Genomic DNA, 13,153 nt, shown 5'->3' with positions numbered 1-13,153 from the left:
AAGTAAAAACCATATGTTCATATGGTTATTTTTATATATTTTAAGCCCTTATAAACTCTCCCACACTATTATAAACATTTCCCACACAGTTATACAGCATAAACCCTTTGTATTCTCTTAGATAGTAGGTAAGATATGTTGAAATTATGTATGAAAACACACTTTTTATATACAGTAAAACCTAAATATTATTTTAAAGATATCAAGCGTCTCCGATATAACATATGTTACAGCCATTACGACAGACAGGCCACCAGCAATAAATATGTACAATGCAAGAAAAATTGTATACAGTAAAATGTGTGTACAGTGACACTAAACGTATGTACATGTAATAAGTACTGTACATAAAAAATTAATTATGGTTACTCACCAACAATGACACGATGACTTGTCCGATAACGAGTTTAATTTTACTGCACAACAAAGGAGAGCGTTACAGCTCTTCTAAAGGAGCCTCTTCAGGCAATTGTGTAGCACCGACGTTGTTTTTCTTCCGGCAGTCTTCAATCCAAATCCCTAAAGCAGATTCCATCCGGACTACTGCCTTATTACATCCACTTACAACTCATTTTGCGCCCTGGTTAAAGGACACTGTAGCTGTAGATCTTATATTCTTTTCCGCCTTTTTAAATAAAAAGAATTGTGGACTCATTGATGCCATCCTGCAGCGGTGTAGCTGTTCCCTTCCTTCAACATAACCAAAACTTTTACCTTTTCGGCAATCGTTAGCATCTTCCATTGGCACCTGGGCACAGGCCCTGAAGCAGTAGCAGGAACAGATCAATTTGGAGCCATAACGAAGGGCTCAACTATGCACAAATATAAACACAAAACAGCACAAAAGTTAACTCTTTATACAGCGAAACACGTTGATGCTGAATGAGTGAGATGAGACTTCCTGGTTAACGCAGCGGAATCGAATTTGGCGCTCTGTCGCTGAGCCAATCAGCACACAGGAACTTAACTGCGTGCTAAAATTGGGTAGCTTCTCAGCTATCCGCCAATAGCGTCTCTTGTATGAAATCAACTGGGCAAACCAACTGAGGAAGCATGTACCAGAAGTAAAAAGACCCAGTTGTCCGCAGAAACCCGCGAAGCAGCGAAAAATCCGCATTATAAGTTTAGATATGCTTACATATAAAATCCGCGATACAGTGAAGCCGCAAAAGTTGAAGTGCGATATAGCGAGGGATTACTGTAACAATAAAATAAATAGTGCAACTTCCAGTAATACTATTACTTCAAGCCCAGGTGCATTACACAGTATTCACCAAATAAAAATAACATAAAACAAGTGCAACTTGGTGATGAGATCTTTACCAACTGAACCATCATTAAAGCAAACTGCATTAATATGGAGCTTGCTTCAAGCTAAGCTATATACATTAATAACAAAACTGCAACTTGAATTTATAATGCTATTTGTGGTATAGCCCTACGGAATCGTATTAGGGCCACAGTGAAGAAAAAAAATACAGACACAGTGAAGAAAAAAAAAAAAAAAACTATATGTCGACATTAAAGTCGATATTACCACTTTATTCTCGTAGTTTATTTTGTCATTAAAATAGAATGTTGTAAACTAAACTTCATCCTAAAATCAATGTTTAATTAACTAGATTTTCTCAAACCCTTTATAAGTTGTGTAGCACATTAAATGCTTTGTTAAATGTTCCCCGACCCAGTTGTTAATCGCTACACTCTTCTTAAACTGACTTCCTCTTGCACTAACAGGCAGAGATCGCCGCACAGAATACATTCACTTCATAATATTCCTGCTCTCTGAAAATGTTGAATGCTAAGATAATTTTTCATGATGAAATGCATTAAAACAGGTATTAAAAATGTATGGTAGTGAGGCGGTAGTGCTGCTCCCTCACAGTAAGTGGTTCCCAGGTGTACGTTCAGTGTAGAGAACTTAATGGCAGATGTGACATGGTTCCAAAAAACAATGTATGAATGGGTATCCCACAGGCTTAACTTAAATATGGTGTAAATGTTGGGTTCGTGATCTGGAGGTCAAAGACACAAACACAGAATTCAATGGGTGTTCTTCTGAGCAGGCTTTCTTTATTGCATGTGTGCTGTCTCTTTCTGACGTATTAAACCCCCAGTTCCTATCCTTCCTTTTTCTTTCTCCACATAACCAATCTCCACACGATAAACGTCCTTGTGAAATTAAAACTAGTTATAAACTTAGACCACGTCAGATCTTTAAAAAAATATATATCTTCGTTATACATGTTTAATTATGCCGTCCATTCAGGGTTGCGCCCATCCCAGCAAGCATTGTGTGCAAGGCAGGAGGAAATCCTGAACGTGGCGCCAGCACATCACAGGGTGAATACGACCAACACATACACTAGCAGGGTTAATATAGCATAACAAAACCCTCGATCCTACATTTTGAAAGGAAACTGAAGCACGCCGAGTAAACCCACCAGAAAAACGTGCAAATTCAAAGCAGGGAACACCTGGGACCCCACTGCTGCCTCCACACCACCGTGCCCCCAACATGATTAATACATGCTTTAATGCATTTCATCATGAAAATTATATCAAGTATTTATCTTAGCAATCTAAATGTTCAGGGAACAGGAATATCATGAAATTAATGTATTCTGTGTGCTGTCTGCACCTCATCTTAGTGCAAGAGGAAGTCAGTTTAAGAAGCAGTAGCGATTAACACGGCTCCGGGAACACAACACAAAACATTTAATGCGCTACATAACTTATGACGGGGTTTGAGAAAATCTAGCAAATGAAATATTCATTTTAAGATGAAGTTTAGTTTACGATGTTCTACATGATGACTTTAATCTCAACAAATGGCGAGAATAAAGCAGAAATGTCAACTTTATTCTCGTAATAAGCGTCGAGATTAATGTGGAAATGTCGAAAATAAAGTCAACGTCGTCACACTATTACACAGCACCCAGGTACATTACAGAGTATCGAAAAAAATACAACTTGGCTTGCAGTATTCGGAATTCGAATTTCACTGCGCAATACCTCTACTAACACATGTACTGTACTTCATTGTATGCTTGTTTAGCGGTGTAGCAGTGAAAAAGAACCCCTGCACAACACCTCTGTGGCATGTGTTTAGCGGTGTAGCAGTGAAAAAGGTCCCCCTTAAACAGATTCCCGCTGCGCCACATTCCGAACGTTGTTTAGGCAATTTAAACCGGTGTTGCAGTATAAGCAAAATCCATATCATAACAAAAATAAAAATACGGTTTTCGGTATGAACCGGTATACTGCCCAGCACTACCTCACACACAGATAAAGAGCCTTTCTCACAACTACAGCATGCACTCATGGAAAATTAAACATCCATTTGTAAAACTCAAACTCATGGTCACAGAGGGTTGCAGCTTACACTCACAAAACTTGGCAAAGGGCAAGAAATGATCCTGGAAAGGATGCCAGTCCTTTCAGTGGGTACAAAGGTGTGCATACCCATACTCATACCCATTATTTAACCTAATCTGCAAGTCTTTAGTAAATGTGAGATGTAAACTGTGTAATGTAAAGGAGTGGCCATAGATAGAAAATGCCAACTCTACAAGACAACAATGCTGGATCCTTGAAACAGACATGCCATCACTACAGCATCATGCTGGCGCATTTAAAACTGTACAATTAATAAATACATTATCACTTAAAAAACAAGTATTTGGGGGAAATGAAGGCATTTCACAATTTTTAAAAAAACAAACAAAAAAAACCTCATAGTTCAAAATTACTTCATAAATGTCAAATGAATTCCAAAGTTGATGAACTACACTAGTATTTATATCTTTGTCAGATATTTTGCGGTATTAAGTTGTATGCCATCAAAAGCTAAAATGCATTGTTTCTAGAAAGTTTAGCATAATAAATACATTTTAGCTAACTGCATATTCTGTCACAATACATTGAATACCAGATAGCTACGCAATTTACTGTTATTTATCTGCTATAAAATCCAGACTGAAACATTTGAAAGACAAAAAAATTGATTTTTATCTGTGGTACTCCAGAAAACTGTCATTAAAAATAGCTAAAAAAAAAAAAATAATAAAAATCATGTGGACACACTAGATTATGATGAAGCTTGGTCTAACTATGGAATTTACTACATCATTCCACATAAATGAAAATTGTATCAAAATGTGTAGTTTTCGATCATTCAGACATTCCACTACAGCCTGTAAGGCTATCTAATTTTAGCACTCTGTAACCACTAAATGATCGGGTTTTTTTACCCTACCACACTAGGACACTACATGCTGTCAAATCCATTACTCCGTTTCTCAAAAACCCTTTACGCAGTGATTGTTTAAATTCTCTAAATAACACATCTGTCAGAAAAACCGCATATACTGCGCAAAGCATGCAAGTGTTACAATATTTTAATGCAACAAAACACTAATTTGAACAGCGACACTCGATATATTACTTTATATCAACGTACTTGATTCAGAAAACTATCCACCAAAAACTACAAGGTGCAGTATATTAACGTTACTTGCAACATAAAAGGTCTAAATTTCTCCATTTAATTTAAAATAATGACAACACATATCTGTGAATCTTGCAGTCCATCTTGCCGTGTAAAAGTGTATCAAATAGCTCATATACGAAATGCAGCATGGAACAGCTAATGGATGCCGGCAGATCAAAAAAATGTTCCAAACTCCAGATATGAATACATAAATTATGCTGAGGGTTACACTCGCTTTAATGCAATATTTTTAAAACCCCATTAACATTGGCATGCTTGAAAATGTGGAAGCAATATGGTTCACTTTTAAACGCCTGAAATACATAAAAGAATCCTGTGCAAAACTTTCGATATGGAAGCACCGCTCTAATCAAACAATGAAAGCAGCATCTACACGAACTATTCCACACTGGGAACTGTAGTTTTTTTGTGTTTTGGTTAGAATAAAAAATACCTAGTTCAGATTTATGAGAAAGCAGATTAAAACTATATTGTCAACAATCGAATCAGATAACGTCTTTGTTCGGCCATGAAAACATATGTTGCACTACATAATGTTATAATTACAATTACTCTCCATGCCTTAAATGATTAACACTACAGTTCCCATAATTCCAGCGCGCGGGCAGCGCGCACTTCAATGACGAGTGCCTAGCTTTGGCTGCGCGTGAATTTAAAAGAATTCCTCAGTTCCTATTTTTGGGACTGAATCTAAAGCTCCATTTTTGCATTCTTCTATTAAAGTAAATTACGGACTCCATAAGTACCCAGTACTGTAATAACTAAATGAAGAAATATGCAAAAAAACCGTTAAAAGATCTTTCCTTACCTGTTTGTAACACAGTCACAGCTTCTATGTAGAGGAGATTGGGTTATGGGGTATTTTCATTGATATTTTCAGGAAATTAGTCCGCTTTTTCGTTGCAAACACAAGAAGGTACATACATATGACAAATGATAATTGAGAAGCGTATATATGTTAATATAAACGTATATCATCACACATCCTCTGCCCCATCTCGTCTGTCGACGGCCTCGACTAAGTCCTCCTCATGGCAGCCAATAGGCTTCAAGTATCATTTTGATTGATCGCTCTTCATCCAACGTTAGTGGTGGAAATGGAAAAGTAAAAAAAAAACAACGAAAACGTAACTATGTTCAACCCACAAGCCTCGACAGGTGATTGACAGACTCTTAAACCAATTAGAAAGGAGCGTAGCATGGCGGGAAGGCAAGACATCCTAACCACATTGCCTTATGTGCAGTCTAACTCACATTTCACGTGTGATGTTTATTAATTACGCGTAGTAGATAGCGTGTGTTAAGATAACGGTATGCATTTGCATTGTATCGATTGTATTCAGTTACTCGTTATTCCACATTTTTAATACTTTAAAGGCAGAAAGACGTTAATGATTTTTTTTTTTATTTTACTAATTTTAATTGTAATACAGTAGTTGCAATTTTTTTTTAAAAGAAAATCAAAAGTCTGCATGGTGGAGTGGCGGTTGGCCTTTCTGCAATACGTAGAGCACTAGTGGACTTGATTTGAATTATGATCAGATTACTGTCAGTATGCATGCTCTTCCCATTTCAAAATTGTTTTTTTTCCTGCCACATTCCAAACCTGGTAGTGTTAGGTTTCGTAAAGTTAATTACAAGTAACTCAGATCTTTTAAGGGTTGCTTGTTCTGGCCTTTGTGGCTCTAAATAGAATTAAGAAATGGGTGGTTAGAAAGGAAATGCTGGACCAAACAACAATGGATATACCGTAAGTAAACAGTGCCAACTAATTAAGTCATATATAAAAAGACCATGTGCTTTTTAGCTGTAAGCCATCTTCTTTCATAAGATTATTGTAGGGCCTACACTAAGTCTGGTTAAAAAAAATTGAGTCCTCTAGGGCAGATATTTAATCCAGCCAAATGTAAACATGTCACTGTTTCTGAAGATTAGATTAGAAAAAGGTGTGCGTAATACAGAAGGGAAAGTAGTATATGTCAAACATCTGCATTCATTTTCATTCACTTGACTAGATCAGTGGTGTATAATGATGCACAAATGCCACAATTAATACTCTGCTCTTAACATGAAAATGTCCAATGCTCATTTTTTGAGACTTTTCCTACTTCCATTATCTGTAACCTGCTCTGCATGTGTATCACGGGACTTGCTTACAAATGTTGTAAGTATGACGTGACGTGTCTGTCTTGTGGGATGTGAAAGTGTCTCTCTCTTCAAAAGATCTCTCTTCAAATCTCTGACATCAAAACTGGAGAAATGTGCTTGGATTTTCTTTTCCTAGTTTAGATTCTAGCAGCTGCATTTTACACTCAATGCAATCGATTGATGTCTTTTTTTTGGCAGTCCTGAGAGGAGTGTGTTACAGTAATCTAGCCGACTGAAAACAACAGCGTGAACTAATTTTTCATCATCTTGCAATGTTATAAGAGGTCTAAATTTTGCTATATTTCTTAAGTGAAAAAATGCTATCCTAGTAATCTGATTAATATGTGATTTAAAATTCAGGTCAGAGTCAATAGTTACCCCTAAATTCTTTAACTCCATCCTAACTTTTAATCCTAATGCATCAAGTTTATTTCTAATAACCTCATTATATCAGTAAATCAGTAAAATTTCTGTTTTCTCTTTATTTCGTTTGAGAAAATTACCATTCATCCATTCAGAAACACAAGTAAGACATTGTATCAGTGAATCAAGAGAGTCTGGGTCGTCAGATGCTATTGATAAATACAGTTGTGTGTCATCAGCATAGCTGTGGTAGCTCATGTTATCCATCCATTCATTATCAAACCCGCTATATCCTAACTACAGGGTCACGGGGGTCTGCTGGAGCCAATCCCAGCCAACACAGGGCGCAAGGCAGGAAACAAACCCCAGGCAGGGCTCCAGCCCACCACAGGGCACACACACACCTACTAGGGACAATTTAGGATCGCCAATGCACCTACACTGCATGTCTTGGGAGGAAACCGGAGCACCCGGAGGAAGCCTACACAGACACAGGGAGAACATGGAAACTCCACACAAGGAGAACCCGGGAAGCGAACCCAGGTCTCCTAACTGCAAGGTAGCAGTGCTACCACTGTGCCACCGTGCCGTCCATCTCACGTTATACCCCGAGATAATCTGACCTAACGGAAGCATGTAAATCGAAAAGAGCAGAGGACCCAGGATAGAGCCTTGTGGAGCACCATATAGAATATCATGTGTTTTTGAAGTATAATTACCACAACTAACAAAGAATTTTCTACCTGCCAGGTAGAAATCAAACCAATTTAAGACACTGCCAGAGAGGCCCACCCATTGACTAAGGCAATTTCTAAGAATATTGGGATCAATGGTATCAAATGCAGCACTCAGATCAAAGAGGATGAGAACAGATAAAGAGCCTCTGTCTGCATTTATCCACAAGTCATTTACTACTTTAATGAATGCAGTTTCTGTACTGTTCTGTACTTCACATGCTGTCTGTTGGTCGTCAAAGAACTTAGAGCATTATTAACAATTAAAACAATGCATGTTGGCCATTTTTCTTCTACATTACCTTATTTCAATCATTTTTGAAATTTTGCCATACTTAGTTTTTCTATTGTGGGAGGTTTAACCCCTAAATATTGATATATCAAAATGTCCTTTATTAGTGGATACCTACTACCTATATATCATCCTGCCAAGTTTCAGATTTTTAGCTAAACAGGAAATAGTGCTTTTCTTTCGCACAAGCCCTCCTCCTGTCCTCCTGGGCATCCTGGCTGGGCTCCACCCCCAGCCACATGCGACGATATATATACTCAGAATTGCTCAGAACTGAACTGACTCAAAATGGCCAGAGGAGAGAAGGCAACAGAACACAGAGTCATCCCCTGGTTGGGTGGGTAATTACTATCACCGGAGCCCATAAGCTGTTTTCCATGCACACATATTTCCACCACTAATGCATGGGTTACTGTAAAGTGTGAACTGTTGTTTCTGAACACAATGTTATCAAGGTTCAAATTCTTTACATTAATGCTCCAGAATGTTCAGATTCTTCCATAGCCCATTCTATGTGGGTGATATTTTAGAGAAATCATCAATAAGTGTCATTTTTATTAAGGAGTTCTGAAAAGGACTTTCTGGACATGTGGACTTCTATAATAATTATTCCTTGTTTTTCATATTGAGATTGTGAGTATTAGTTGTATGCTTTATTTTCAAAAGGAATGTTGCCAACTAGGGGTGTTGTTTCCCTCTGCCTTATTGCTAACTGACTTTAAAGTCATTAGTTTTATATTTTCTGTTCACTTAATCAGTGTTTCTGTATTTCCATTTGGACAAGTACCTAATTTATGGTTGAATCCAGTCTTGAACTCAACATTGGCCAAATAGCTTTCAGTAACACATGTGTCAGTGTCGTTGTAAACAGGTTTGGAAAATGAATTATTGGTCATTTATTTTTATTAATTTACTAATACTAGGGGGCGGAGCCCCCTGCTCGCTTCACTCACCCTCCCCCAGGTTTGGTTTACTGGATAAACAATTTAAAGAGATAGTTATTTTCATGGGAATTGTTACATATGTGTTATTTTAATTTTTACTTTAAAACTTTTGTTAAAACAATATTTGCCCTTTATTTCCTGCCCTGGGCGTGGTTACTCTTTCTCGCGGTATTTATAATGCTGCTCGTGTTGTGAAGGGGGCTCTGAACGCACGCTAAAGAGATGCGTTTGGTTCAGCTGCTGCTGGTGAGCTGCATGTTTTGCTTGTAATTGCTTTAAGAGCTGGGAGCACCTGAAGTTTTTCTGCAAAAAGCATTCCAACAACTGCTAGGTTAGATATCCGTGAACTTGTTTTAAATTGTTTGTAAGTAGGGTGTGACGTGCAAAAGTCACCATCTCACGGGTTTTGCTTCATAAGGTTGTAATGTCTAGTCTCGTGTGTCGTTAAAAGTGTCTCTCCAAGATGATCTGGTTTCGATTGCTTTGCTCATCCCTCCCCCCTTTTCTTGGAGGCGCACTACGCTCCTGCCACATGTTTCTCCCACTGGCGTTGTGAAGGGGGTGCGCTGAACGCACGCTAAGGAGAAACGGACAGATCAGCTACTGGCTTTGTGCTGCTTCTGCTGCTTCTGCCAAAGTGCGTGTTCTCCTTGTCGCTCTGCCCGTAGATCATTTAAAAGCCTGTACAGCAGCTGTCCTTCTATCTCACTGCGTTGTCTCGTGTGACGTCAAATTGTCTTCCGAGAAGATCAGTCTCATCTCCCTGGTCTTCCTGCCAAGATTTTTTTTATAATAGAGAGATGTTTCTGAATATTCCAGAGAGTTGTATTTCCTATTACTATTTTATATTTGGGTTAAAACAATGAGGCAGTAGTAGTTCTGCTGCCACATATATCAAGTATTCTCTGTTCATATCCCACATCCCACATCTCTGCTGCCTGTGTATAGATTGTACATTCTCCCTATGTCTGGGTGGAGTTTCCTCTGGGTAGTCCGATTTTCCTTCCAAGTCATGGAGACTCTTATGTTTGTTGATAAAAAATGACCCTGTGCAGGTGTGTGTGAATGTGGGCCCAGCAAACCCAATTTGCATTAGCTTTGAGAATGTTTCTAAACATGCTATTTTATATTTTGTAAATCTGTGCATGCATTTTAGGCTTGTCTTATGATAACTCCCCTGCACAACAAAAAGCAAAACAGAATTATGTTGGAGAAGATGAGCCTTGGTTTCACTTTCCACAGAGTCAAAACATAGCCTATACACCAGATTGTATGCTCCAGGACTATACTACATTAGCAGAGCCAGTGGATTCGTCATGAGTTCTGTAGGCTTGTTTAAGGTTTAATCAATTTAAGTTGTCTCTTATATATATTTCTCTTCTGGTTCGTCCTGCTTCCTCTTCAAACCCATCCCCGCCCACACACAGCCCACACGGCATTTCTCGATTCCTATTCGTCCTCTTCCAAACCCTTCCCCATGCTGCCTGCAGCCTCCCATACACCCTCACGCCACTTTTCTTGAGTCCTATTCCTCCTTCAGACTACTGCATTCCCCGCTTCTCTCTCATGGCCCCATTGGTGTCACGTCACCAACCGATATCTAGCCTGACCGCGTGACCTTTCACTTCAGCCATGTCTGCGCCTGGGAGTCTTTTCTGTAGTCTGCTACAGGAAGGTACTCTCTCAACCATTGGCACTGGTTTCGCTCCTTGCTATTTTCGTTATACTGCGATGGTTGTTTCCTAAGCCTTTGTTATAAAATGAACGACAGTATCTTCTCTGTCAACGGGGTTTTGTACAATGTTATCTGTATTCCGGGGTCTGGGAACTGCCTGTTCCTATCAGTGGCTTATTTCTTGACACAAATGGTTGACAAAGGCAATGCACCGTTTTCCGTTCCTATTCTTACACCGCCGTATGCTACGGTGGGCGTCGGCTATCTAGTTTTCTAAATGTTTTGGTAATCAATATGATTCTTTCTTACTTATACTTTCTTTTGCTTACTGTTGTGTTTCTGTAGTGCTTCAGATATGTGTGATCTTGTTTATGTGTGTTTGAGACTGATGTTCTGATTATGCAACATTTATTTCAAACCATTTCTCTGTTTTCTTTTTTGTATTATTACATATTTATCAAGCATCTCTGAATTACTCCTAGGAATAGCACCAAAGATCTGACTAGGACAATGAGATGAGACAATGAGAACATGAGATGTTACAAAGCAGCCTAGTCCCAGACTGTGCAAAAAGTAGGAGGCCACCTGTTTGAATGAATGACATCCCAATTTTACGGTACTCCTTGCTGCAAATAAAAACTCATGATGACATTTTCTAATACTAATGCTGAGGCTTCACCACAAAGATAATAATGCAAAAAATAATAATCAAACTAGAAGAAGAAGAAGATAAACATAACAAGGTGGGATATTTTGCTAAGCTGCATGTAATTGTTGCCACTTTGCAACATCTTCAATAATACTGTAACGAACACCGTGATGGGCAGAATGAGACACACACACACCAAATGAGAGTTAAACCTGATAGCGGACATGTTTATTTTACAGTGAATTATCCACACTCATACTTTCAGAAAACTCACCTTCCCACTGTAATGGCCATAGGAAAAAGTAAAGTAATAGTTAATGAAACTAGTCACAGCTAATCCTGCACTATAACTGTAGTTGCGTTCATCCTTGCATTATTCCCAATCTCAGAATCGCATGCCATTCCTCTCTCCATGATCCCCGTTATCTTCTGTAAGGCTCTATTTGTCTAATGCCTGCCTGCCTTACAACCTTCCCAGGCTTGTGAAGTGTAATGCAAATGTTCCTGGGGTTTGTGAAATGCGGAGCTCAGCCTAACTTTGTAAAATTTTGTGGTCAATCACCCATGCATCCTTGCTTATCATTAGCGTAATATTAAATTACTTCAATATAATTTGTATCCAAGTTGCTTGTAATTGACAAATGCCTGCTTATCCACACTTAGGGCAAAGATCTAATTGCGCATGCTGTTAACCACACCAACAACTTCTAGAAAACCAGTGATTTGCAAGAATGCAGTTTGCTTTAACATTACCTTACATGAAGTGGTGGGGCAATGTATAAATCTCTGCATTATCTCACACAAATTTAAGGGCATTCAAAGCTTGGTACACAAGAAAAACTTGGTTGTGACATACTTAAATTATTGCTATAGCAAAGCTTCTTTTTTCCTGTGGCCAAAAAGCGTAATACTACCAACACTGTAGTTTCGTCTGAAAATACATGGCTTCTCTGAGTAGATGGATCGATCATGTAATATACGAGAATATTATAATATTACAAATATTATTCCATTTCTGTGAAATGTATATATTTTTAAGAGTTCATTACTGTCCAGTGTTTTCAAACCATTCTGCGCTGATCTCTGCCTGAACACCATATTCTGGCGACTCTGGAAAATATATATATTTATTGAAATAAACACAAAGAGCACAGATAAAGGTTTGGGGCAGTCACCCCATATACTTGGCAAGCAAGCTGAAAACAGAACTGATTACAATAGACAAGATGGTGGTTACATGGTGAGTTGGCAGGAAGGGGTGGGTCCAGAGGCACAGGAACTGGAAGTGAAGTCAGGGGACTCAAGTTCAGTCTGCTTGTCTACAGAGGGGAAAAGAGACAAAGTATTAGTGGACAGCGCCAACCCCTGGTTTGACGGGTAATCACAATTATTTGAGCCCATAGGCTGTCTCCAATGTGCACATGTGTGACATATATATATGTAAAATTTAATATACTGTATTTACAGTTGCTGTAAGCTTAAATAACAATATACCATAGGATTGATTTTATTTTTTGAAGTTAAGAAGCCTAAATCAGGAAGCCAAAAAATCAATTAAAACTCAACACAAGGCAAAATCATTGGTCCAAAACATTAAAATTACCTGAAGATTCTTTCCATAAATACAGTAACTATAAGCCAAAACATTATAAAACTGTGATGTCATCTTAAATAGCGTTATCAATTGTGACATGACGTTACCAGCAACAATTGTCATTGCTATTAACAAAATGACAGATGATGTGCAGCATACTCAAAATATTACAGTGATGATGTCACCAATAAAATGATAAAAATAACAATAATAATAATTCTGTAAAAATGAAAAACATTTC

General features: G+C 38.2%; 1 protein-coding gene across 2 annotated transcripts in view; it reads right to left on the bottom strand.

The window, feature by feature from the left end:
• setdb1a (SET domain bifurcated histone lysine methyltransferase 1a) overlaps positions 1-5,558 on the bottom strand; it is a 171,125-nt gene extending 165,567 nt beyond the window's left edge. For both annotated transcript variants that reach the window (XM_039767415.1, XM_039767422.1), the window contains exon 1: positions 5,322-5,558. The gene's annotated coding sequence lies outside the window, so the exon portion shown is untranslated. The remainder of the gene's footprint in view (positions 1-5,321) is intronic.
• Between the last annotated feature and the right edge of the window lie 7,595 nt (positions 5,559-13,153).

Source organism: Polypterus senegalus, chromosome 1 (assembly GCF_016835505.1).
Source record: "Polypterus senegalus isolate Bchr_013 chromosome 1, ASM1683550v1, whole genome shotgun sequence".
NCBI lineage: Eukaryota > Metazoa > Chordata > Cladistia > Polypteriformes > Polypteridae > Polypterus > Polypterus senegalus.
Note: the sequence above shows the minus strand (reverse complement) of the source record. Positions and strands in the feature narration are given on the sequence as shown.